This window comes from Stenella coeruleoalba (genome assembly GCF_951394435.1).
Source record: "Stenella coeruleoalba genome assembly, chromosome: 9".
NCBI classification, from domain to species: Eukaryota; Metazoa; Chordata; class Mammalia; order Artiodactyla; family Delphinidae; genus Stenella; species Stenella coeruleoalba.
Window position 1 is genome coordinate 11,810,418 of NC_137155.1, and position 27,045 is coordinate 11,837,462.

The window sequence follows — 27,045 nt, forward strand, 5'->3', positions numbered from 1 at the left end:
TTAAGACACGGAATTCCCTGACAGTCCAGTGTTAGGACTCGACACTTTCTCTGCTGAGGACACAGGTTTGATCCCTGGTCGGGGAACTAAGATCCCACAAGCTTTGCGGCGTGGCCAGAACAAAATTAATTAATTAAAAATAAATAAATAAAATTTTTAAAAAGCTAAAAAAAGAAAAAGAAAAGAAAGGAAGGAGGTGGAAGACTGAGCTTCTTGACAGCAGGGATGCTTTTTGTTCACCAGGGTCAGAGAGCCTGTGCCACAGCAGACATACCTAAGTACTTGTTTAGTGAATGAAGGTGGTCAAGAGGGCATTGAATGTAAGCATGACTCCTTAAGAAACTATAAAATTGTCTCTTGCAATCCAGATAGATAGAGAAACAGAAAAAAAAAAAAACTGGGAGTAGTAAGGAGGAAAATCCTAACATCTTAAATGATCAGACAAGGTAACCAAGATAAGTTCCCTAAGAGCAGACAGACTACAGAACAGGAAGTCACAGATAAATCCCCTTATTCTCCTATATTGATTGACTGGACATTTATCTCTTTACTGTTTGGAAGAGGCAGAAACCTTTGGCAGAACGGAGGATAATTAAAGTCCCAAGAGAAAATTATGTTCCAGAGGCCTCCATCAAACTCGATACATCTGAACCTCCACTGATCTCATTTCATAAACTCCTTCTATTGGTAAGAGTCTGAACACTGATAGTGGCAGGATTTCAAAGTGAAGGGCTAGAGCAGAGAGTGTGCAGAGAATACTTCTAGAAGATTTGTTTAAGCCATGGAAACTTTGGAGTGAGCCCGCTTTTCTTCATCTCAAAGACCAAGTCCATGAATGCCTCAGTCTCTTGAATGATCTTGCCTGTATCATTCTATAAGTTCTTACTAGTTGGCCAGCAAGAGGACTCTCCTTATATAAGATGCGTATTTTCAACTGACTTTCATGACTAGAGTATTGCCATAAAAATTTCCTATACCTTTTTGCTTGGAAAGTTAAACAAAATGTTCCTTAAGAAAAGGTTCCTTAAGCATTTTTTCTCTGAAAGTATCTTTCAATAATTATTTCATCATATTGACTGAAAGCATTTAAATAAATCTTCTTAAAATTTAATGTAACCTGTAAGCCTGAATTCAAATTTAAAACTCAGCACATCTCTGCTTTTTATTAACACATAGATGATCTGTGAGATTCAAAATTCAGTTTTACTTTCTTTTTATCAGCTACATTCTTAAAAAACAGAAAATTTACTCAAGTCCAGAGCTCTGCCCTTCTGATTTCTAAATTTAGCTGCCGGGTTTTAGAAGAATTTGCATACTCTTGAATAAATGCCAGTGAAGGGGGAAAGTGGTTTAGTAAAACTACTTATATGCAGGGCTCCTCCTAAAGTGCCCTGTGAATAGCTTTTATTAAGCAAGATTAAAATTGCTCATTATCCCAAAATAACTCCGGTGCATGTGATGTTATAAAAAAAGCATACACCGTAATCAATTTGACATTTTTGGAATTTCGAAAGGTAATTAGGCTCTCCTTCTTGAAAAAAAAAATCTGCTATTGTGAGCATTTCCAGTGAAGCATAATCCTCGTTTTCATAGATCCTGAAGCTTGCATTAGTTTATCTCTAAAGTCACTGATGCTAGTACATGGTCAAATACAGGGGAATTCACCTTTAAAGGGCAGATTGATGACACAAACTAGAAGGATATTTGAGGATAGACACTTGGGAAATTCACCACAGATGCCATTCACAGGTCTATCCCAGCATGCTGTGATTAAATGTTGGCTCTGGAGTTCAATATTCCTGGAATCAAATCTAACCCGCATACTCGAATATAGCCACCAGAAAGCTACTTTGCTTCTCTTGTCTCAGTTTTCTCCTCTATAAAAGAAGGATGATAACTAAAGGGGCCATATGTCTCAGTTTGCCATTGAGAATACCTATTTATGCTTGTTGTCAGGTCTAATTATTAGTAGTAAGTTCTTTCAACTCTGAAAAGTGTCCTGATCGGCATGATAAATTAGTAGCTAACTTTAATGCAAACCCTGGTGGGGTTGTTAGGAGGATCCGCTCAGCACGAGTCCTGGCACATAATCAGTATTGAACATACCCTGTGAAATAGGGACCATCGTGCTTGCCTCCCTCCTAAATCTATGGTGAGGACCAAAATGATACTCCATACAAAAGACTATGGCACACTATGTGCTCAATAAATATTTTTATTAGTACTCATTTTGTGGTATTTTACTTATCCTGAAATAACTGTGAGTATGGAGTTCACACATAGCTAGAAAATTGGAATTAGTCATAAAGACTTAGAGATGGAATTACAGATGATCTTCTAGATGATGTGTACACCCATTCCCAGGTCCAGCAGGTCCACGACAGATGGGCATCTTTAGCTGGAGAGGGTCTCTATCCAGAGTCTGAACCAAATGTTCAAAATGCCTTATATCTAAAAAAGTGAAGGAACTCGATCTGCTCCATGTCTTGTTAGCAGACCTGAACAGCGAGGTGGTCAGTCCTGATTCAGACGGAGTATGGCAGAGAAGCTCAGCTCTTTGGATCGTAACCTAGGTGTTCTTCTCACTGGTCATTATTATGTCAGATGAATTTACATATCTTTAAATAAAATGAATGTTAAAGACTGCAGCTTAAAAATAACCATGTGGACTCTTTCAGTCTCTGGTCTGGCATGTAAGGAGCTAGGAAGTCATCACTCCATCCTAACTACAGGTAAAAAAAAAACTGAACAAACTGATAGATCAAAAACTCCTTTTAGGTCCATCAAACAAGTCAAGTCACAGGGCAAACCACTGTCCCCCCAATTAGAGACAGAGAGGAGGACAGACAGAATCAAAACTAATCAGAGCAGAAACCCATAAGCGGGGGCAGCCGCGGGAACCAGTCCTGGAGGAGGAGAGCCTGAGCTGTGACTGAGGAATTGCTAGAGGCTCAGGCTGGACGTTCATGAGAGTTGTGAACTCTAGTGGGAGTTCATGTGAAAATGCATGACTGTAAAACCCCTAGAAGATAACAGGAGGAAACCTAGATGACTTAGGGTATGGTGATGACTTTTCAATACAACACCAAAGGCACCACCCATGAGAGAAATAATCTGTAAGCTAGACGACATAAAATGAAAACTGCTCTGCTAAACACACTGTGATGGGAATGAGAAGACAAGCTACAGACTGGGAGAAAATATTTGCAAAACACATATCTGGAAAAGGATAGTTATCCAAAATACATAAAGAACTCTTCAACTCAACTTCTTACGATAAGAAAGTTAAAGTTTGTATTTTACCTTCACCTATACCTTCTCCGATGCTTTTCCTTTCTTCATGCAGATCCCAGTTTCTGATGTCATTTTCCTTCCCTCTGAAGAACTCCTTTTAACATTTCTTGCAACCCAGGTCTACTGGCAACAAATCCCTTCAATTTTTGTTTGTCCGAGAAAGTCTTTATGTGTCCTTCCCTTTTGAATGATAATTTCTCAGGGTACAGAAACCTAGTTGGTTGTTTTTTGCTTTTGTCTTTGTTTTTCTCTCAACACTTTATTAATTTCCCAATCTGTTCCTGCCTGCATGATTTTCAAGGAAAAGTCAGATGTAATTCTTATCATTGCTGCTCTATAGGTAAGGCATTTTATTCTCCGGCTTCTTTCAAGATTTTTTTCTTTATATTTGATTTTCTGAGGTTTGAATACGATATGCTTAGGTTTTGGTTTTTTGTGCATCCTCTGAGCTTCCTGGAACTGTGGTTTGGTGTCTGACATTAATTATCAGTCATTATTGCTTTTAATATTTCTTCTGCAACTTTCTCTTTTTTCTCCCACTTGTGCTCACATTACACATATGTTACCCCTTCTGTAGCTGTCCCACAGTTCTTGGATATCCTGTTCCATTGCCTTTTTTAAAAATTCTTTTTTCTCTTTGTGCTTCCATTTTCCAGCCCAGATGTAGCTAAGTAACTACAGAGTGAGGAAGGGTCTAGGGATTCCAAGTTTGGAATCTTCCACCTGGAGGTGTGGGATGAAGCTCCAGGAAGTCAAGAGGAAGGAGGCTTGGGGGGTTCTCCCATTGATGGAAAGTGTCATGACAGATGGTAAAAGCATACAACTCAGAACATGAAGATTGATGAGTGATACCCAGTCTCTCCTGTCCACAGTCACCCTCAAACACTCATATATTTTCCATAATTAACTTTTGTCAAAATATATATGGACATGTGTGCTTACATTAACATAGCCATCACCAACAGATCTCCTTAATTCTGCACAAATATCAAACATAAATTCACATAAATGTGAAATTATTCAGCTTCTCCCTTTTTAATGTGTGAAGACTGGACTAGAATAATCTGATTTCTTAGGACTATGAAATTGAAAGTCTATCTTTTGGAGGAAAGGAAACTAAATCCCCAAGGTTAAGTTTCATGCACAAGGCCATGAAGCTGGCTAGTTACAGTTGGGACTAAATGCAAAGTTCCTGACCCTCAGTCCAGGTGCCTTTTTCCTGCACCACAAATTGCTTTAACTCCTCACCACACATTGCCTACTGACATAACCGAAAACACCAGCACGTTGTATTATCATTCAGAAAATCAGATGCTGATGTTCTCAAGGATCTCATTCAACAGGCAATACATTTTTTTTTAAAGTAACAGCTGATGTGACTTATTGTAATTAGCTAATGAGTCTGAGCCTATAATTCCTCTGTCAGACCCTCAGGCTGAATCGCTTGTGTTTTCAAGTTTTGTCATACAGCTGGTTCTACAGGAATTGCACGTTTCATGGGAGAAATGAGTTTTTGTTTTCATGTAGGGAAAGTAGGCTGATTTTCTCTCTCAGCATCCCAGGAATGGATGCATGTTGTCAGCTGGAGGAGAGAGAGTGCAAAGGATAGAGACTGCTGGAGGACCTGGGCCGCAGGAGGCAAAACTGAAGGACATTGAGAGATTCCATTTACTCTTCTAAGGGGGAAATCTACGTTTTACATTTTTGCATGATTTTCAATTGTGCAAATATTCTGGGTTGACTTCTTCTTTTTGGAAATCACCGATTAACTTCATTAAGCTCTTGACACCTTCAGTGTTGTTAACATGTTTTGGCAGGAAAGATGTATTCTAAGCTATGTGTCTTGTTACAAAATGGGAAAGGTCAGTGATCCTTGGTCTGTTACTAATTTCCACGCTCAGCTTCGGTGTTACGATTCCTTTGCAAATGCTTAGGAGGCATCTGTGTGTCAGACACCACATGGTAGGCGAACGTTCTAGACCTCAATAAAGACTCAAATTGAACTCAACATTATTTCCTCCCAAATCTGTTCCATGTCCATGTTTGGTGTTTTAGGAAATGGCATTGCCAGTTACCCATTTCCTAAGCCAGAAACTTCCATGGGACCTTTGACTCTCATTCAACTCATCAATGATCAAGTCCCCTCGGTTCCATCACCTAAATATCCTTCAGTTCCATCCACTCCTCTCCTTCTCCACTGCCTCACCCTCCCTATGGGCCAAGATCATTTCTTCCTTGTGTTGCAAAATGACCAAAGCCAATGTCATGTTTGGCCTTCAGTGGTGACACTGAAAGGCTGTGCTCTTGGAAAACGGGAATGGTTAAGAAAGCACCTCACTTTTATTTTTGAAAATTTGCCCACCCTTTCATCTTCCACAAAACTTCAAAGGACCACCCTGCCCTGCATAGTCCAAGATAAGTCTGGTCTCCATCCTTCCTCAAGAATCCCAAAGTAGATGATTCCCTGTTCACTTGCCTTTATAAAACCCCAGGCTTTCTTCCTTTTCTTTGAAAATTTCCTCATGAATGAAAGTTCTCCCTATTGCAATAGCCCAAATAAAATGATCTCCCCAACTGTCCAGTGAATTTTTTTTCTTTCACAGTGGTTAGAAGTGTTAGGGAACCATTGACCGAAACCGCCCGCATTGGCCAGACAAGACACAAACCACTTGCATGAACTGTCTCGCAACAAGAGGTCCCAATAAGGAACACAGTGCTGCTGCTGCCGCCGAAAACTAACCAGGAGAATTCCGGAGGGGCCAAAAGGAGGGAGGAGACACCAGCCCATAATATGTCCTGCCAACCTCCCAGAATCCTTCTCGCTGGAATCCATCTTGGCTGAGAGATGCATGAACCATCAGGAAGGACCCTGAGTCAGACCAAATATGGGCCAAGCAAGATGACTGGCCAGAGACAACCCGGAAACTAACTCCATCACCACAAAACCTGAGACTGCGAGCCACGTGGCAGAGCGGTCCTCCTGGGTTCCCTTACACTGCTGCTCTCTTCCTGGGCGCCCTGTCCCGGTCAAGTCTCTTGCTTTGTCAGCCCGTGTGTCTCCTCAGACAATTCATTTCTGAGTGTTGTCACAAGGGCCCACTCTCAGGCCCTGGAAGGGGTCCCCCTTCCTGCAAGTGAAGTAGGGGAGAGCATACACTCATGGACAGAAGTGTAACTATGAAAGTTAGTCTCATCTTGGACACTGCCCCACACACAAGCATTTATCAGCACACAGGGATAGAAACTGCCATTCTGCCTGCCTGTGGGGTTGGTGGAGCTCCGGTCTCTGCCCCCGAGGCCCCCTAAATTTGCCCTGATGAACGGCACTCCAGAGACACATATGACAGTACTGTAGTGTCAGGATCTAGCCTGGTAAGAAAATCCTCAGGGAATCATGGGAACACAGTTTCATCAGACCGGGGCCCCTCTGAAGGGTTTCAAGGCTGGGTTCGCGGGGTTCCTGCATCCTTCAAGAAGGCCGATCCATCTATTTTAACACTGCTCATTTCAAGAATGAAAATTTATTTCTATTGTTCCCTATACTAATTATCCAATCCTCCAGGGCAGGTCAAATAGTTGTAAATGGAAGAAGCTGTAGTGGCTGGTTAGTGTCTTTCATATGCTAACTACTTCCCCTCCAAGAGTGTTCATTCCTGGTTAAAGGCGTTCATCAGTCAGTTAACCACACTTGGAGGTTAACAGATACTTTTGGCTCATGGGCAAGGTGAGCGCTGAAGTATTTCCAGATAAATTACAGGCAATATAATGATCTAGGTCACTGCAGAAATGTTCTGAGATCCTTACTTCCAGGACTGTACCTCTTTAAGTCATTCACATTGTAGCTGGAGAATGTTTTTCTAAATCACACATCTGATCTGTTTTCAGTGACTGCTGAATGATCTGAGGATAAATTCCAAACTGCACAAACGCATATAAGGCCCTGCGTGATTTAGCCCCTATTTATCTTTCCAAACTCACCTCCAACCACGTCCCTTTTCTGGGCCTCTGTCCACACTGCCATAGCGCCCCAGCTCCCAATGACCCCAATCCCCCTATCCACCCACCCACGCTGTTTGCCCTCAGATGCATCTCTTGCCCTTCCCCTGCTCTGCTCTATAGTGCAGTAGATCCCCCCATCCCTTGGTCCCTCACAGGCTGTGGTTCTGGGGGGTTTCCCGCTCGGTTCAGCCTTTGGGATCACTGCTGGGAGACAGAAAGGCTAGGGGATATCCCCCCGCTGTCTCTGCCGAGGAGGGCAGAGGGCAAGTCTGGCAGAAGACGCCTCTCTTTCTTAGCTTAAGCTTCTCTAGCAGAGGCCTGGGTGATTCCAGGCTCCTCCCAGTGATCCGGGCCCTTGGGCTCCAGCAACACTGCTTCTTCCCTTTGAAATGGGGATCGTGGCTCCCTGCTGCTGCTAGCCTCTGGGATGTATCAGCACCCTCCATGGGGTGGCTTCTCAGCCTCTCCCACCCCTTAGGGAACTAATTCCCCACGTTAAATTCCCTCTGCTGACACATGTACATAATCAAACATTTCTTATGTTCCTTATTGGCTTTGAGCAACTAACCAATGATGTAACTTGGCTCTTTGACCAGCGTAGCAGATTTTCATCCATAAAGGACCTAGATGTAAATCAGAGGAAGTCTGTGGAATTCCAGCGGTGGTTATTGCCAACTACCAGTCACCCCTCCCGCGGGCCCAGCCACGCTGAACTGTTTTGGTTTCTCAAACACACAAAGCTTGTGTCATCTGCTTCTCTCCATCCCCATCACTACTGCTCTGGCCCAAGCCACCATCAGTTCTCTTTGGGTTACCCCACTACCATCAAAGACCTCCCTCCATGTGCTTTTCCAACTGCCCACACTGTCATTCAAAATGGTAATTTAACCATAAGAAACTCTCCTGCTTAGATCCCTCTGGCTGACTTGACCCTGTCCTCAGAATAAAATCCCAACCCCGTCACCTGGTCAAATGCTTGGGCTCTGCTCAAGACTCTGACCTCACTTTCTACTGCGATCCTTGGTGCTCTGCAAGTTCTGTGCCTGGAAAGCCCTCCTCCCTCACATCTGCTCATGGTTGGCTCCATCTCACAACTGAAGTCTCAGCTCAATATCACCTCCTCCAAGGAGTCTTCTCTGACCACTCACATGAGAGCAGCTCCCTTCCAATCACTCCCCCTCCCCTGTTTGTCTTCATGGCAATTATCATCATCCAACATGATTTGTTTCTTTGGAGACACTAAAAGTGAGCTCCAAACATATCTTAGTTACCTAATCCACCTCCATCTCTCTGGCAGGCAGAGCAATCCCTGCAGCATAGTAGGGACTCCGCATATATTTGCTGAATAAAGGAGTACATGGCAGGCACTGTGAAAAATGCCAGTGAGATTAACTCACTGTCACCTTCACAGCGACCCAGTGAGGTAGGTGTCCCACTTTCCCATTTTAGAGAGTGTAAGCAGACAGCCCATGTCACAGGGCCAGTGAGGGGTGGGCGTGGGCTCTGATTCAGGAAATCTAGCTGCAGAACCAGGGTGATAACTTGTATGTTACACTGCCTCTTACCATGACGCAATCTCTTAGAAAATATTTTAAATGACAATGAGTAACAAAACTATGAAGTAGAATCTAACATGTTGCTCTCATAATGCAATTAACCCCACCAAGGTTACAATCGGAGCTCGTCTCTACCCAGACAAATATGAACATGATCAGGCAATGCCAACCACTTCCTCTCCCTGGGGGCCAGGCAGCTTGTTTTGACAGTCTTTGTATGGTACACCTCAATTTTAGAAAAGTAAAAGTGTGGGGGGAAAAACACATATACTTTAGGGGCATGAAATACAGGCATCAACAATGCTTTGTAAAATGTAAAGAATCCAAAATATTATTAAAAATAACAATCAAGGTAAGACAATAGATTACAATGGTTACTATATGATGTTACATCATTATCAGACTATGCATTTGACGTTATTGGAAGGGTAAGATGAGGGGCAGTATCTTTACCTGGAATATGATACATTCCATATCTTTTCCTTTTCTTTTTTTTTTTGTGGCCGAGCTGCAGCTTGTGGGATCTTAGTTCCCTGACCAGCGATTAAACCTGCGCCCTCAGCAGTGAAACCTCGGAGTCCTACCCACTGGACCACCAGGGAATTTCCAGACATATTCTATACCTTAATCTCTGACCATCTGAGGGATAATTCATAGATACATCCATTTTCTACAAGGTCACAACTCCTCAGTTATATGCCTGAAGAAGCATTAATTGATCTTTCCTCATTTTCCTATCTCTCCAATACTTTATCTCTACCAGAACTAATTATAATATTCTAATTATATATAATTATATACAAGTTTATATATAAATATAAGTATACAAGTTTTATATTTCAATTTGAAATATACAAGTTTCTCCTCAAACTTGTTTTAAATTAGCTACATTCCCAATCATTTATAAATGACATGATTTCAAGAAGGAAGTAAAGCTAGATAGGGGAAAAATGGTATCTTCCCCTTTAAAAGCATAGTAATAGGTTTTTGGAAATGGTCCCAAAGAGATTTCACAACATATATTACTGTCAACAATCATCCATAGGAAATAGTCCTAATTATCTTCATCTTTGATCTTAAGAAAATGTTTTTTTCTCACTCTTTCTCCACACACACACCCCGAACCCAACGAAAATTGCTCACAATGCATGGGAGGCGACTCAGAATTCTCAGAAGATGCTAGATCCAGAAATGCAGTTTCTGCAAGATAACTGGCCCTCACTGTCTTAGCCCATTTGCACTGTACAACAAAACGCCACGGAGTAGGTAGCTTATTTACAGACAGCAGCAATGTATTTCTCACAGCTCTAGGGGCTGCAAAGTCCAAGATCAAGGTGCCAGCGTGGCTGTGTTTTGGTGAGGGTCCCCCTTTTCCTTGTTAGCAGGCATTTCTCACCTTGTCCTCACCTGGTGGAACGTGCAAGGGGGGTCTGTGGGGTCTCTTTTATAAGAACACTAATCCCATTCATGAGGGCCTCACTCTCAAGACCTAAGCACCTCTCCAGAGCTTCATCTCCAAATACCATTACCATGGGCATCAGGATTCATTCAACATTTGAATTTGGGGGGGACGCAAACATTCAGACCAGAGCACTCGTCGAGACAAAGAGGAAAGGTGCCACTTCAACACTCAGTTTGCTTAGGAATCATCACAGTGGTGAACAGGTTTGTTATCCATCATTGCTTTTCTCTGTTCTGAACATTGTACATTAATGGTAATGTTGGCACGTGGAGATGTGCTTTAGTACTTAAAACCCTTAACACAAATGGTAAACCCTTAACTCAAATGGTAAACACAGAAATTAAGTATAGTTTATCTGCAGTACTCCAGGTGGCTGGTTCAAGTCCGTTCCTGGACTTGTGTAAATGGAAAAGACCAAAAGCCGGTTCGGATTCAAAGAACTGTCCATTGGCCATGCTGACCTTATTCCTTGGCATCTGCCCTTCCCAAGACGCCTGTCTTATCTTCTCAAATAGGTGTAATCCTTTCTAGTACCCTTGGCTTTTCTAGAAAGCAAGTCACCAACTTCTTCCATTAGAATACAAGATTTTTAAAATTAATTTTTACTGGAGTATAGTTGATTTACAATGCTGTATCAGTTTCTGCTTACAGCAGTGAATCAGTTACACATAGATATCTATCCATTCTTTTTTAGATTCTTTCCAGTACCCTTGACTTTTCCAGAAAGCAAGTCACCAACTCTTTCCATCAGAATACAAGATTTTTTAAAAAATTATTTTAGCATTTCCTATAAGACAGATTCACCAATCATCCCTCCCAATAATTGCCTGTGACCTCAAAAACCCACCATTAGGCTTTGTTTTCTGGCTAGCATGAACAGAAATGGAGGGAAAGGTACAGCAGGAAAAAGTTCAGGAAGCTTATAGTCTCCACTGCATGCACATTTGAAAGCAAAGGGTTTAACAGTTTCTTGAGCAAACAATTTCCCTTCCCATCATTGTTCTGGGATTACCAGGATTTACCTGCTTTATCCGTATCTTCTGTGCCTCAGCAGGCTAATGTGAGTCATATTTACAAGGATAAAGTAATGGATATGCATAGATATTAGGGGTGTGTGTGTGTGTGTGTGTGTGTGTGTGTGTGTGTGTGTGTGCGTGCTGGGATGTATACAAAGTTTTCATTGTCTAGGAGTATGTTTTAGAAAATGTGATCTTGGGCAAATGGCAGACTTTGGTAAAATCCCTGTGGCTTTGCAGTTACATAACGTGTGTCTTTACTTATATTCTGCCAAGATTATCTGCTGAGATGACTTGTCATGCACTTTTATATTTTTGTACTCTACCTTATTCCACAAAGGAGTTGAGAAAGATAATTGAACATTTTAAGGAAGGAATCCATGTAAAATATTTCCTTTTTTACCTCTTCAGTGCTTTCTGGAAGCAACTCTTCAGCAGAGTGGGGGATTATTGTAGAAACGTAGGATTCAGGGTGTATAGTGACTCAATTTTGCTCTCCTCTTTCACTACTTCCAAAGAGAATTTCAGATAAATAGCAATGACTGAAAGATGACAAAAGGGCAGAACTGGCCAAGCTAATCTCTTAATTCTATATAATGACCCAAATGGTAGAAGCATTGCTAATCTGACTTCCACGGACTCTTACTAGAGCACATCTACTCTTAAGGTCCCACCAGCCTCTGCAGCTTTTCTCATCCACTCTCTGGACATCACTTTAGAAAATGCAAGTAGAGCAGAGGTTATGTGACTCAGCTGGCATGAAGCTGTGTTCGTATCTGTAGGAAGCCCTTCATTTAGTAAAGAACAAGGGAAAGATAATGGCTTGAATTCCACTGCCCGCCAGATTGCTAACTTTACTCCACGTTCCTGTATGGGTGGGTGGGGGGGTGTGTGTGTGTGTGTGTGTGTGTTTGTTTCAGGGCAATGTAAACTCCCATGTTCCATTCACTATGCTTTCATTTTACTAAAAAGAAAAAATAGTATCTACTTACTTTTTAAATCAGTCCGTCACTTAACTATTAACACCAGAAAGTGGGAATTATTTCATGTTTATCTCTGCATCTTCAGGCCTAATGGGATACCGGCATTCCACAAATATTTGTTGGAGGGAAAAGAAGGAGCTAGGAAGAAGGTAAAAAAGAGAAATTGTTAGGAAATACACATTAATGACAGAAGGTGACAAAGTCTATAGCAACGAACCGTTCTAAGATGATAATATAGGAGTTTCAAAAGTTACTTGTTGATATAATTAATTGTTGGTATACTTAATTCATCACCCTTTCACGCAGAAGTAGTACTGGGTCCCAGATAGTTTATTGATTTATTTAAGTGTCTACAATGTTCCAGGCACTGTTACAGGCAGTGGAGATAGGGTGGTAAGCAAAACATTCCAGGTCCCTGCTCCGAATGAGGCAATTCAGTGAAATGACATGAATAATGAATAAGGAAATATACAAACAAAAATGGTGATAAGTGTCCCAAAGGCAATACAAATGGTAATAGGATGAAGGGTGGGTGGGGGTGTTGGTGGATTGTTGAGAGATGAAGGGGCAGGAGCTACTTCAGATAAGGTAACTAGGTAGACCTCAGGAAGTAGTGTCTCCTGAGCACAAATTCAGAGGCAGAGAACAGGCAACCAGGGTGCTATCTGCGGGGAGAGCTTCCTGGGCAAAATGTAAAGGCTCTGAGGGGCAGAGTTGCAGGATCTGAAATAGGGCAAGAGCATGTGAAGCAATATGGGTGAAGGGGGAGTGTTCTAGGTGACAGGGTCAGACCCTAGAGAGCCACGGAGCCCATGGTGAGAAGTTTAGAGATTCACATTCATGTTGATATTCTTCATTGTTTAATTATTATCTATCTGATCTTCCACACCCATGGCTTATACCATTCCCAAGTTTCCCTTCCTCTCTCTAGTCTTGGGGGCATCTCTGGAACAGTCTTTCTGTTGGCATTCTTTCTTTTTTTTCCATTTTTATTGAAGTACAGTTGATTTACAATGTTGTGTTAGTTTCAGGTGTACAGCAAAGTGAATCATTGTATGTATACATATACCCACTCTTTTTTTTAGATTCTTTTCCCATATAGGCCATTACAGAGTATTGAGTAGAGTTCCCTGTGCTATACAGTAGGTTCTTATTAGCTATCTATTTTACATATTCTTTCAGACACACCAGACAAAGTGTTATTCCCCACTCTCCCAACTGGGCTATCCCATCTTCAAATGCTACCCCATCACTAAGCAATTTAACATGTCTGGAGCTGCTCCTATAGGATAAATTAATATGCAGCCGCACACTTTCCTAGATAGTGTTTCACAGTAATCTCTGTTGAAATACATAAATATTAGATGCATGAGAAGGATAATGGAAATTACTTTAAGGCAAGTACCTAGCTTCCATATTAGCAATAGGAAAAAGTTACGCATGTAAGTTGAGACACTCCAATTTATTTGGAGAGATTTTTTTCTATGGGTTGTTGGAAATAATAACCTTCAACAGCAATAGAACCACTTAGAGAAACTGTGAAGAGAATGACATATTTTCAGAATAAACCTGATTTGATACAATGCATTTCGAAAGGTCCATTTTAAGTATCTGGTGGAAAACTCTCGAGACAGCAAACTATGCAGGAATGCTTTTAGCTACTGCCTGCTCAGCCTGGCTCCTTTAAGCTGCTTTCTCCAGGAGAATCTCTCTTTTGGTGGCTGTTACCTGCTCATCACATGGACCCCGTCTGGAAGCTTGGCTGGGACACTCATCAGAAATAAAGAGGGCAGGGTGCACAACAGCCATTTGGAAAAGTCAGGAAGGTGGTGTACAGGTCAGGAGCGGAAAATGGGAAGGTAAAATGGTCAGACTTTTTCCAACAATCAGACCACGGCAGTCAGCATCACAGGTATGTGAAGTACGTGTAAAAAAAAACCAACCAAACAAACAAAAAAACAAAACGAGAGTGGAGGAGGCTCTCATGAGAGCTACCTCTTTTTAAACAATATGTGTTGATTATTTTCTTTATAACATAGCTAATACACAAGCATGCATTATAGAATATAGTTTTTTTATTGGAATCACACTATACACACAACTCTGTAGTAACTACTTTATCACTTAAGGATTTAATATGAGCATCTCCCCCATATAATTCAATATTTATCTATACTATTTTAATGATTTTATGAAATTCTACTTGTCAACATTTATTTAACCTATTCCTTATGGCTAAATATTTAGATTTTTTTTTTCAAATTTTCCAGTTACACATTACACTGTGTTAAGAATCTTGGCACATGTTTGATCATTTCCTTGAAACCAACTTTCAGGTGTTGAATTTCTGGTCAAGATTCAGTAGAGACCCACTGTGAGAGAGTTTTATTCCTAGGTACAGACTGTTCAGTGAACCTCAGTTGATTATACCAATAACGTTTCAGGCTGTAGAACAAACAGATAAACTCAGAAAAGCAGTATTGAAAGAGCAGGTGAGAAATAAGAAAATAGCCCAGGTCCTGCTCTCGTGGGGCTCCTCACAGATAATCAGAAAGACACCCACCAACAACAAGATAAAATCAGACGGCTACACCTGTCCAAAGGCAAGAGAAAAGGTAACACTGCCCAACAAACCTCCAGGTCCGTTATACCAACATACATTTACACCAGAGGTGTACAGAGATGCTCATTTCCTCACATTTCTGCCCAAACTTCGCTATCAATTTAAAAATCTTCACTTAAGTGTTTTAAGTTACATTTAGTTGATCACTAATGAGGTCATTAGTGAGGTCATTTCAGTATATATATTGAAATATATTTTTCTATTATGCGCATTTTTCTATTATGTTGGTCTTTTCTTACTGATTAGAAGAGCTCTGTTATTATGTCGCAAGTATATTATTTTCCTTTTAATTTTTATGAGGTTTTTTTGTTTTGCATAAACATTATTTATGTGGCTATCTTTTTTCATTATAGTCTCCTAATTTCATTTTTTGCTGAGATAAGCCCTTATTGCTCCCAGAAAACATACTTAGATTTATATCTAGTCATTTTTATGGTTCTATTTTTTTATATTTAACTCTTTAATTCATTTTGATTGTACTGCTCTAATTTTACTATTTCACAAATAGCTAGCCAGTAGTTCTAGCATCATTTACTGTGAAAATTTTTCCCTGCTGCTTTGAAGCCCTCCCACCATGATATTTTAAGCGAGCATATGTACTCAGGCCTGGCTGGATTTTCCATGCTGCCTTACAGACTTGTCTACTCTGCAGCCAGAACCACACCTTGGTCTGCTCTTGGTTTAGTCTACTTTCCGCCTGGATAAATAGTGTGCTAGAAATGGGTCTTTCAAACTGACTCCCTTATCTGCCACCTTTTTCTGCCTTCTAATCTGAAGAATGGACCATGCAATGCTTACTGACTTGTTCACGGAGGGAGAGGTGGGGGAAAGTGTGAGAAGAAAAGGAAAGGAAGTAACATTTTTTGAGTATTTACTTCATGCTTTGCACAATGCTGCATATAATAAATCTTTTTAATCTTGATAACAGTAACAATATCATCCTCCCTATTTTGCCAATTAGGAAATTGCCCCTTAGAGAGGTTAATTTACCCAAGATCACACAATGAATACGTGGAAGAATTAGGATTCAAACTAAAATCTATCTGATTTCAACTTTCATGCAACCCTACAGAGACCTAGCGAAAAGAGTGGGAGAAGGGGGCCGATGTCCCTGGATGCTGGTCCATGAAGGAGTGTGAGGATAGAGTCATTGCCAGCTCTAGTGCCATTGCAGGGAGAGGGCTCAGAGCCGTGACATTGTTTCCAGATGCCATTTGCCCTTGCTATGCCAGCGTCTTGCCACTGTATTACACAAAGACAGGGTGTTGTACCCACATGGTAAAATGAGAGTTCATTTCCAGCAGCCTCTCCCCCCATGCCCTGTCCCCTTCCCAAATATATTTTCCTTTTTTTTAAAACTGATAAATGGAAAAAAGAAAAAGAAGAGAAAAAGAAAAAAATAAAACTGATAAATGCATATATTTTTATTAACATATTTTCCCAGATTCAAATCAAAATAACTATGGTATAGTAACTACATTAGTGTGTATTTTATTTACAACACTGTATGCACTTAAAATTTTTGCTATATCCTAAAATAGGTCTGCATGATATAGCAAATTAGTTTATCATTACACTTATGTAACAAGAAAAAGGCAACACCAAAATAGTGAAAAGGAAACAAATGTTTTCCTTTTAATCTGCCATAGTCTTAGAAACTTCCTATCACTATACCCAGACTTTCTTTTATGTTTAGGCTCCGTCTCTGTTTTACTTGATGACAACGTGGGGCTGGAGGGAAACCCTAGCCTTAGCTATGTGGCTTTGGGTAGTGTTTTTTTGTTGTTTTTTGTTTTTTTTTTACTATCACTGAGCCTCAAGTTTTTTACCTGTAAAGTAAGAATAATAGTTCCTACCTTGTGAGGATAAGAGAAATCATGAAATAAAGTGCTTGGAGCATGTCTCACTAGTAAAGGGTTCAATTCACATTAATTATTGTTACCACCATTATTATTATGCATCGTTCCCATGAAAAATGAGAACAAAGCTATGAAGGAATGGGGCGTTGGATAGATAAAGGCATTAGAGGAAAGCGTTAAAGGAGTTTGGCAGCTTAAGGACAATGTGGAGTTGTAAGATCTTAAAAAACAGATGTAAATTATGGGTGTAGGGCTCAGGAAGAGAGACCAGGAGAGAAAGCAGAGGGAATGGGCCGCCTGAAGCTAGAAGTCCTCTCTCTCCAAATTTTCCTAAGCCTGATGTCTAACAAAAGAGGAAAAGTTTTGACTACCTCCAAAAAGACCCAGCCCCTTCTCTTCCGGGATTTGAAATCACTACTGTCTGTCCTCAGGAAGCTGATCTGGAGTCTGGGAAGCAGTGGGGAGGGAGGCAGAAAAGCACAAGAGGCACCTCTACACATCCATTCATGCTTCACGCCTTCATTCAGCAAACGTTCATTAGAGACAGTGTGAAAAGGAGGTGATATGCTGATGTAAATGTCACAGGAGACCCTGACTATAGGACAACCTAGTGGGAAAGAATGAGAAAATAACTAGGCAATTAGATACAGTGCAAAAACTTGTATGATATGTGCAGTCAGGGATGGAAGGGGACTCATACAGAGGGCATTCACCCAGCATTGAAGAGTCAGACAAGGTATCAGAGGCTGAGTCTCAAGGAAGCACAGTGGAAACCAGGGGTAAGCGGCCAGGCGTGGCATTCCAGGCAGTGGAGCAATCGTGTGCAAAGGCTTGGATGCAGGAGTGATCAAGGCCACTGGAGGAATTAGGAATGAAATGCAAGTCATTATTATGGCTGGAAACTAGCGCGGGAGGCGCAAGAATGGTGAAAGGTAAGACTTGATCACAAGTGGATGGGGAACAGCTCATAAAGGCTCCTGTGGACCAAGCTGATGGGCTGGGCCTGAACACAAGGACCATGGATCATGTCTACTTATTTCTGCTGAAAGGATGGTGGCAGCAGCCTTGGTGCATTATTGTAGAGTACAAGTTTTTTGACTAGTACAGTGGTTTAGTTTTTGACACCCCATTAGTCATTCTGAAGTTCTAAAATAACCTATTAATGTGTCCTGAGGAATAAGCCAGAAGGATTGAACTGTAGCTAGAGCCAGAGGTGAACTTGAACACCAACCTAGTGCCACTAAAAAAAACACTTTCATTGGTATCTTGAGAAAGAAAGAAAGAAAGCTCTGTGTTGCTTTGGTAGAGAGCTTCAAAACCCTTTCCCTGAAACGAGGAAATGCCAGAGATAAAAGCCAGCTCAAGTCTGGCCAATCAACACATATTAATCCTATGGCTTGTGAGCAGTGATCTCACTGTAAAATATAACAATAATTCATCTCAGGGAATTATCTTTCAGCAGAAAGTCAAAACTGCACATGTTTTCAGTATGTACTTTTTGAAAGAGGAAGAGGGAAAGAAAATATAAAAGTTAAAAGGAAGGAAAGAAAGAGACAAAAGAAAGAGAAAAAGGAAGGAAGGGAAAAAGGAAAGAAGGAAGGAAGGAAGGGAAAAGTAGATCTGTATGTATTAAATCTTGGTGAGGTTGGCACTTAAAATTCAAGGAGTCTTTTCGGTAATGAGCATAACATTTGAACATATTCTATAGTCCCCACAAAATATGGAGTTCAGCAGTTCCTCCCAGACCCCAAGGTTTAAATGAAACCCACAGGTGTCGTAAGGAATCAAAGGGTCTCATCCCAAAATACTTAAGGTGTTCCTCCTATTGAAGTGGAGCCTGTAATATTCAGTGGGTTCCTCTGTTAGGTTGGTGGGAAGGACTCGTTGTAATTGTTGGGTTATCAGCCTATTTAGGGACCGGCTGTCCTCCACCAAATTCCTCGGAGTCAAAAAGGAAGTGACACAGTAACAGGAAAATAATGTCTTCTTGTAAATTTCTTTAAGCATAGACATGCTTTTCAAAGGCTAATTACAAACATCTCAACATGTGGGTTATTGACTATTTCAAAATAAATTTAATAGAAAAATGTTTATCATTGTCCTAAAATCATCTTCTAAAAGAGATGATCACAGAAATGACTCTTGTTTTGAGATTTTTTTTTTTTTTTTTTTGCGGTACGCGGGCCTCTCACTGTTGTGGCCTCTCCCGTTGCGGAGCACAGGCTCCGGATGCGCAGGCTCAGCGGCCATGGCTCACGGGCCCAGCCGCTCCGCGGCATGTGGGATCTTGCCGGACCGGGGCACGAACCCGTGTCCCCTGCATCGGCAGGCGGACTCTCAACCACTGCGCCACCAGGGAAGCCCTGAGCCACCAGGGAAGCCCGGAGATTTTTGATTACAAGAAAGAGACTCAGTAAAGTTGCCCCAGAAAGAGGGTTTTCTCGTATAGTTATGCTAGGCTATCAGGAATCTCATTCATGTGGAACCCAGCCTTGGGAAAGCCAAGCATCTAGGATTTATGAAAAAAAAACAAAAAAAATTGCAAGGGACCTGGACCAGATGGCTTGAGGACCAGGTCAGCGCCTTCTGTTCTCAGTGGCAGGACTGCTGATAATTTTTCTAGCACTCTATTATGAACTACCCTGAAATTCCCCTTTGTATTTCCTTAACCCTGTGTTTATTTGCTTCTCCTTTTGCTACCAGTTCAGTGATTTATTTCATCATTTCTTAGAGAGAAAATCTGATTTGCTATTTCTATTACGTAAGAAAAATATTGTTTACAAAGTCTCGGTCTACAAGAAAACTCTATAGCTAAACACACACACACCAATTAGCAAAACATCTCTTGCATATTTTAATGCATAAAATAATTAAAATTGAAACTTCACATTGGTGAACCTCTTAAAAAATTGCACATAGCTTCCCCCATAAAATTCTGTAATGCGTAAGTGACTGTGCTAGGAGTGGTACAATACACTGTAAAGGTAATTGAACAGTTCTTAGGCAAGTTGACTTTCTTACTTTTGAGGTCTTAGAGACGTGCAGAGAATTCCCTTAATGCATTTATTTTCTTGTCCTGATAAAGCGTATACAAATTGCAGGAATATTTATAATTGTGTTATTTGTTTGGTGTTGCTAAAAATATTTTACTGTGTTATAGTTTTGCTTATATGGTATATTCTATGTATGCTGTAAGGTACTGTATTAGGTTGGATCGTATTTTAATTTTTTCTTGGTGAGGGAGGGAGCAATATGAAGTATTTATTATTGATACGAAGGATATAAGGGCTGCTGGGAATTGGGGGTCAGAGAAACGCCTGGACTTTCTGGTTTGAGAAAGGACATGATTCCTAACCCTGCCCTGCTGATTCTAAGTACAGGTTTCCCCCGAGATCTGCAAGCAGGGTGTTCTTATAAAACCTTTTGTAAGCCGAGGTGGCAGAAAGCAAAGAAGCAGTTACCTTAGGACACATCTTGCTAACAGATGCATAGAGTAAACCGAGACAAAGCACAGATGCTCTCTCACAGACACAGTTCAAAGCTATGGCGGCTTGATGCTGAGTGTACTTCCTGAAGAAGGAGCTTGGTGGTGCCACTCTCGCTGCTCAGGGTGTGTGCTGCCTCTGTTAACGCTTGCTGCAAAACAGATGCCGACGCTATTTTCAATTTTCACCTTTTTTTTGTAAAAGTGAAAAGTCTCTTTGGATTTCTATTCGTGAAACAGGTAATAATGTAGGTCCTTCATAAAAGTGAAGTGGCATAAAGCCGGGGACGCGTGCAATTGGAAACTGTCAGGAAGAAAACATAAAGATCCTACAGTGAAATCGCAAAAGGGATAGAGGTCTTAGACGCAACTTGGCCTCTGCCTTAGTCTTGTGGCCAAGAGGCAGAGTAATTCCAAGTTTTCAGAGAGTGGATTTGGAAACTGATCGTGACGCTGTGCTCCTGGGGGCTGGCTTGGCCCCGAGGCAGGGGCTGCGGGAGAGAACCTGGAGGGCTGCCACAAGGGGACCCAGGCCAACTTGCTGTGGAGCACCAAGGAGGGGCGCTCCTCCACCCTCATACCCACAAGAACCACTGTGGTCTTGACGGGGAGCAACTCTGACTGCGGCAGCAACAGGCACCAAAATCTCAGCTCCAAACATGTGGGCTCAGAGATGTCCAGTGACAATGGCTGTAACAAATAAGGACTGAGCAGTTCTGCTTCACGTGGAAGCAAAGGTGAATGACTCCCAGATTCAGCTGAGTGGCAAGAAGAAGCTGACTAGTTTCTTGGTATTCTTAAACATTAAGGGCTTTATTTCCTAAAAATTGGTGTGGAAAGGAAAGAAGAAGAGAGGATGAGTCCAAATGAGCTTGAATTGCTGCCGATCTGGTCCATGGGAGCTCACTGATGTTTACGTGGGTCACTACAGGGAGGCCCTATTTTGCACCCCACAGCATAACATGAGGTAACCCTGCTAACAGGTAGCAAAGAAACATTGATGCTGTGCACTCTAAGCTCATCTCATGTGTCTCAAGATTCCTGGGAACCTAGAAAGATAAACTCACCAGAAGTCTAAATAAACGGAGATGTGGTGATGTCAACGGAGTTAAGCATTTTAGACTATGTGATGGGGAAACAAAAAGTACGAGCCAAGATCTGCTGAAGGTATTTGAAAGTTTCACCGCATTATTAGGACACCGAGATTATTTATCAAACTGCCCTAATTATTACAAATCTGCCTCGCATATTACATGCTAGAATTTTCCCAGGAGTCGTATCCTATGATTTTTACTCATTTATAGTGAACTGAACCATTAACTTATTTTTTTATTATTATTATTTTTTTTGTGGTACACGGGCCTCTCCCGTTGCGGAGCACAGGCTCCGGATGCGCAGGCTCAGCGGCCATGGCTCACGGACCCAGCCGCTCCCACGGCATGTGGGATCTTCCCGGACCGGGGCGCGAACCCGTGTCCCCTGCATCGGCAGGCGGACTCTCAACCACTGCGCCACCAGGGAAGCCCCTGAACCGTTAACTTTTAAAGGACTTTCTGTAAAAATGTATATAACTAATTATAAGATATCTAAGGGCTAATTATTCATTTTGTGAATAGCTCATTCGTTCTCTTCCTGATTACATACTCATTACTTACAAGCTGATCAAAAGATGAGCAATAAAATGTAGAGACCAAAGAACAATGGTTCTTGAATTGCAGTTCTCTAAGTGACCTAAGATCTTTTCATTAGTGCATAGTCACCCATTTTTTGCTTCCTTCCCAGCCCCCAATACCTGTAGAGACCTGACACTGTGGTCCTGGGAAAAGGGTAAGGATTCTGTAGTTTAAATAAACACCCCAGGTGGATTCTGACCCAGGTGCTCCCAGGACGGTGTTTGGAAAAAACATACCAGAGAACTTTGATTAAATAGCTTTAACAGCTCTGCTATAAAGTTTAGTGAGAAAATAGGGTAAGGAATTCCTTAGCCTTGTGTTTTTGTATAAGGTTATGCATGCCCTTATTATCTCCAAAACCAGGTAGGAAAACTGAGGTATGAAAAAATTAGTGGTTATTTAAATGATACAGAGATACCCTTGTGGGCAGAAGAAGAGAACTGCAGCCTGCGCTTTCTGGGGTCCCCCCAACCTTACACAATATAAACTTCAAACACAACAGGATGACAACCAAGTGTAGATCATCTTATTTTGGTTGGCTACAGTGAAGCCCATTCAGTCCTGCTCAAATGTCATGTGGTAATACATCCTCAATAAAAATAACAGCTGCATATCTCCTATCTTGATGTCTGTAACCCCTTGTTACAGAGCATTATAAAGTGAGACTGGAGCCTTCTGTACTACAAATGAGAGGGTTTGCTTAAGAAAGAATTACAAGCTCTTTAATTAATCATACTCTAGTTCCACTTTCTACCTGGAGCACTAGATCTCATTGTTTTCAAAATATTGGTCCATAGTTCTGAGAACAGAAGCAGAATTTTAGAATTTCTGCTCACATATCAAGTGTATCAGCACGTTGGTGCCCTCCAGAAGTAATCCAGCATTTGATTATACTCCCCTCAGATATTTAGACACTTGCTTTGCCCATGCTGCTTAAACAACCCTGGTTGCAACAATAACTGGATCTACTGAGGCCAATTAATAAGCACATAACTCTCCAGGCTGCAAGAGAACCAGGCGAGGCCTCATGTACTTCAGCAAGGATTGCACTGGAAAATATTTTTATTGCATTAAATCTGGAATCATTTTTGGGGGGACATGGGCTGTGGCATGAGTGGTGGTCTTCATCTTTAATAATCACTAAATTTAATTTATATATTAACTCACAAAGCAGGAAATAGGATTTTTTTTTAACTAGCTCAAACTTCTGGATATTTCCTTTCCTCTTTATTCATCCAACAATCCAGATTTCTGGTTCTTCAAATCGAATTATACCATCTTTTTAAGTTTAGAGAGTGGATAGGAAGACATTTTTCAACAGTTGCCTAATTTAAAGACGTTCTGACACAGTATTTTGCTTACTTATTTAGATTTTGGTTGCATACTTAAAAATTAATTCAGTTATCACAGTCTGAGGCCAAAAAATATTTCACATTGCCTATTACTTCAGTGGAATCCAATAATGTTTGGTTGCTGAATAAAAGAACTATGAGAATGAACCAAATTTGTAACAGTAAAGTAATTGGTGTGTGGTATACGCTTCCATGGAAATTATGTCATTTTCCAGTGCATAAAGTACAGTCTTTTCTTAGGGTCCTCTATGTGAAAAAAGAAAATGATGTTAGAATGCAGAAACAACAAGCTTGCATGCTTATTTTTATATCCAGAATCATGGTTTACATGCAAAAGTAAAAGAAGACTGTGAACCCTGGGCATCAGCACAGATTCCCAAAGCACACCTTGGTAATTCTGAGACCCCTCCCCTAAAAATATTCTGCATAAATTACTGCACACAGAATTTTGAATGTATTTCTGTGTTCCCTGGAAAATAAAGTAAGTCTCCTATAGCCAAAACCACAAATGGAATGGTCGGTAATATGCAAACAAGGAAGGGGAAGATTGTTCTGAAGGGACATTCCTTTATCAGAGCTGTGATTCCAAGATTAAACCTTCTGTTGGCCTCAAGATGGAAAAGCTACCTTTGAACATTTCCTATTAGGCAGAGACCTTTTAGAAGGTCCAGGATTAGGATTTAGATTGTTCCAGGATGATAGCATTGTCTGCTTTCTGGCAGAAGCAAATACAAATCATACCTGTAATTAGGCCTCAAGAGTCCCAGAGATTAAATTATATTCAGTGCACACAATGAAAAAGACACTGTGACTGGGGTCAGGAGAAATCACAATGGATCTAAGTCTCCAAAAATTTTCTAAAGCAAAATATGAGATTATGATAATTGCTAAAATTATAAAATAAAATTTTACAAAATTATTCTGAAGAAATGATTAATGATGATTTGAATTTAATGAATGAACAAGGAGCAAGTAACTATTTAAAAAAAAAGTCCAAATAGGTTTGGAAAAAGAACCATAAAGAAGTGTTATATCTGAAACAAACTGAATTAAAAAGTCAACTGGTGAATTATACAGCAAATTAGACATAGCTGAAAAGAGAATTAGAGAACTGTAAGATCAGTTTTAATAGATTATCCAGAATGCAGCAAAAACAGGTAAGGAGATGAATTACTTGAAGGATATTAACAGGCATTAGAGAGAGAATGATAAAGTCTAAGCAAAGTATTGAAATAGTGGCCTGGTTCCTCCTGATGCTTATAATAAAATGAGAGAAGGGAGAAATGATTTACAGATGAAATTGTTCAGAATAAAAAGAAGCAAAGCTTAAAGATTTGAAAAATTATCAGCCTAACTATACTGTAAAAAATGCAAAACTGGAGCTGAACGAGAACCCTAAAGGTATGGCCAATGACTATTTCATAAGGTGATTAGTACGGATCAGCCATGTCCACAGACGCCAGGAGTTATTCTCCAAGATGATAGAAGAATGACCTGGGAAGATAGTTCAGCGATCTGAGGTACTGCCATTTCCATCACAGGCTCAGAGTGTATGAGCCCAGGGAGCAGAATGGCTTCAAAAAGGGGGCCCATGCTCTCTCTTTCAACACGCCAGAAGTCCTCCACCCGAAGTTGGTGGGGCAGGGCTACCCAGAGCCATGGGGTCCCACCCAGAAGAGGAAGGTGGCTGTAAGAAGCTTCAGTGACTTGAGGAGAAACAGGAGAGGAGAAGAGGAGTTGATGATTTATATAGGAAGGGATGAGCATAGGGATATTATTAAACTTAGAAATTAGGTTTGGGGTTGACACAAAAGATGGTTGGAAGATTTTAATGAAAGAATTATCATAAAACAGCTGGATAAAAATGGTTCACAACCGGTATTTTCAAATGACTAAAAAGAGGCACAGATAACTGAGCTACAGTGAAAGACAGGAATACAGAATGGAAATAAAAGTTCTGCAGTTAGATATTCCACATTATGAGGGACAGTAACTCAAAGTACTGTGGAACCCCTAGGTGGCGGAGATTGGTGTCATGCCAAGGAAAGGGACCACCGGTCTATCTGTTACCAAATCTATCTGTAGTTCTAACATTTCCATCCACTCCTCCAAAACCGTGCCTTGGGACTCAGGCCCCTTCTCAGGAACCAAAGTTAGAATCAAACTCTTTTTCGATCCACTCCCAACTCTTTGACCAAAATAATTTTCATGTAGTCTGGAGTAGGAAAAGTAGGTCTTGGTTGATTTTTGTGTTCCTTCAAATTTACTGATCAGTGCCTGAATCTCAGATTCAAGACTGAATTCCACACAATTGAATACTTACAGCAATGAGAATTAACTATCTACAATTACACAGAGCAAGGTAGATAAATCTCACAAATAATGTTGAGTAAAATAAACTACTACTATATGCAGTAATTTATGCAGAATATTTTGAGGGGAGGGGGTCTCAGAATTACCAAGGTGTGCTCTGGGAATCTGTGCTGGTTCCCAGTGTTCACTGTCTTCTTTTCCTTTTGCATGTAAACCATGATTCTGGATATAAAAATAAGCATGCAAGCTTGTTGTTTCTGCATTCTAACATACATGCACATACATGTATGATTTCATTTATATGAAGTACAAAAACAGGCAAAATTAGTCTTGGCTATTTGAAGTAATTTAGCCTCGGGAGAGGATAAGAACTTCTGGCATAGTGGTATGTTTTCTAAGGCTTAGCCAGTGTTAACTGAATTCCTGAATGCAGCCATTCAGCACGCTCCATCTGTAAGGAGTGGGTGGATAGGTGAGCTAAGGCAGTTCTCTAGGCTTTCAAGGCGTGGAAAGGTTGTAAAGAATCCAGCGGTTTTGTGTGTTTGGTTGAGAGGACATTTCTGTTGCTGGAAGTGCCAGTGGGTATACAGAGACTGGAATCTGGGTGAAGATGAAGCCATGGGTATGGTCCTCCACAGTAGAGGCAAATGGCCAGGACCAGGGCCCTAACAGTGCATGCCAGGATATTTCTGCTCAAAGTCAGGGGCCATCAGTTCTTCCTAAGAGGTCACTAACCTGATTATTAATCAAACAATTTCCTCTGACAGCAGGAATGTGCAAATACCCAGAGGACCCCATGGGCATCCAATGTAGATCCGGAGATTATTTGATTCCTATCATTATGGGTCACTGAAAGCCACACTGTGAGCCCAGATGCTAGATATAAGCCCAGGTGTAAGGAGAGGAAATCTGAAAGACTGCATTTTACCTAAAGAGCTGTGCATTTATCTATGTTTAAGGGATGGCAATGGACTAATTTTATTGCTTTGGATAGCTTTGGGCTGAAATCTAGATGTTTTTTGCTTTTTTTTTTCTTAACTGACAGGGGAGGGGAAGGCACCTAAGAGAGATCACAAGAGTTAAAGGCTGAAAAAAAAGACCCATTTTCTTTGCATATAGGAGTAAAGTGAGAGAAAATGTGTCTTCATTTCACCCGAAAAGTCCTTTCCTAAAGGCTCGGCCAGCTCAGCAAGACAGTCAACATGAGAGGAGCAGAGATTAGCATTCTAACTAACTTAGACGTGACCCAGGGAAAGCAGGTCCCTCTCTGTGGGTCACAGTCCTGAGAGCCTTCTGTCACATGGCTGTTGACTACTGTCTCCCTGTCTCGGGAGGGGAGGGGGTCTAATCGCCAAAGTACAGGGAAGTGCTGATTCTCTAGTCCTACCTAGTTCAGCCTCCATTCAGTGAGATCCGTGGGTTCTAGACTCT

At 41.0% G+C, this 27,045-nt stretch overlaps 1 long non-coding RNA gene across 4 annotated transcripts in view; it reads right to left on the minus strand.

The window, feature by feature from the left end:
* LOC307192065 overlaps nt 1-27,045 on the minus strand; it is a 238,336-nt gene that overhangs the window by 128,541 nt on the left and 82,750 nt on the right. For all 4 annotated transcript variants that reach the window (XR_013829952.1, XR_013829953.1, XR_013829954.1 and 1 more), the window contains exon 3: nt 12,320-12,448. This is a non-coding gene — a long non-coding RNA (uncharacterized lncRNA). The remainder of the gene's footprint in view (nt 1-12,319; nt 12,449-27,045) is intronic.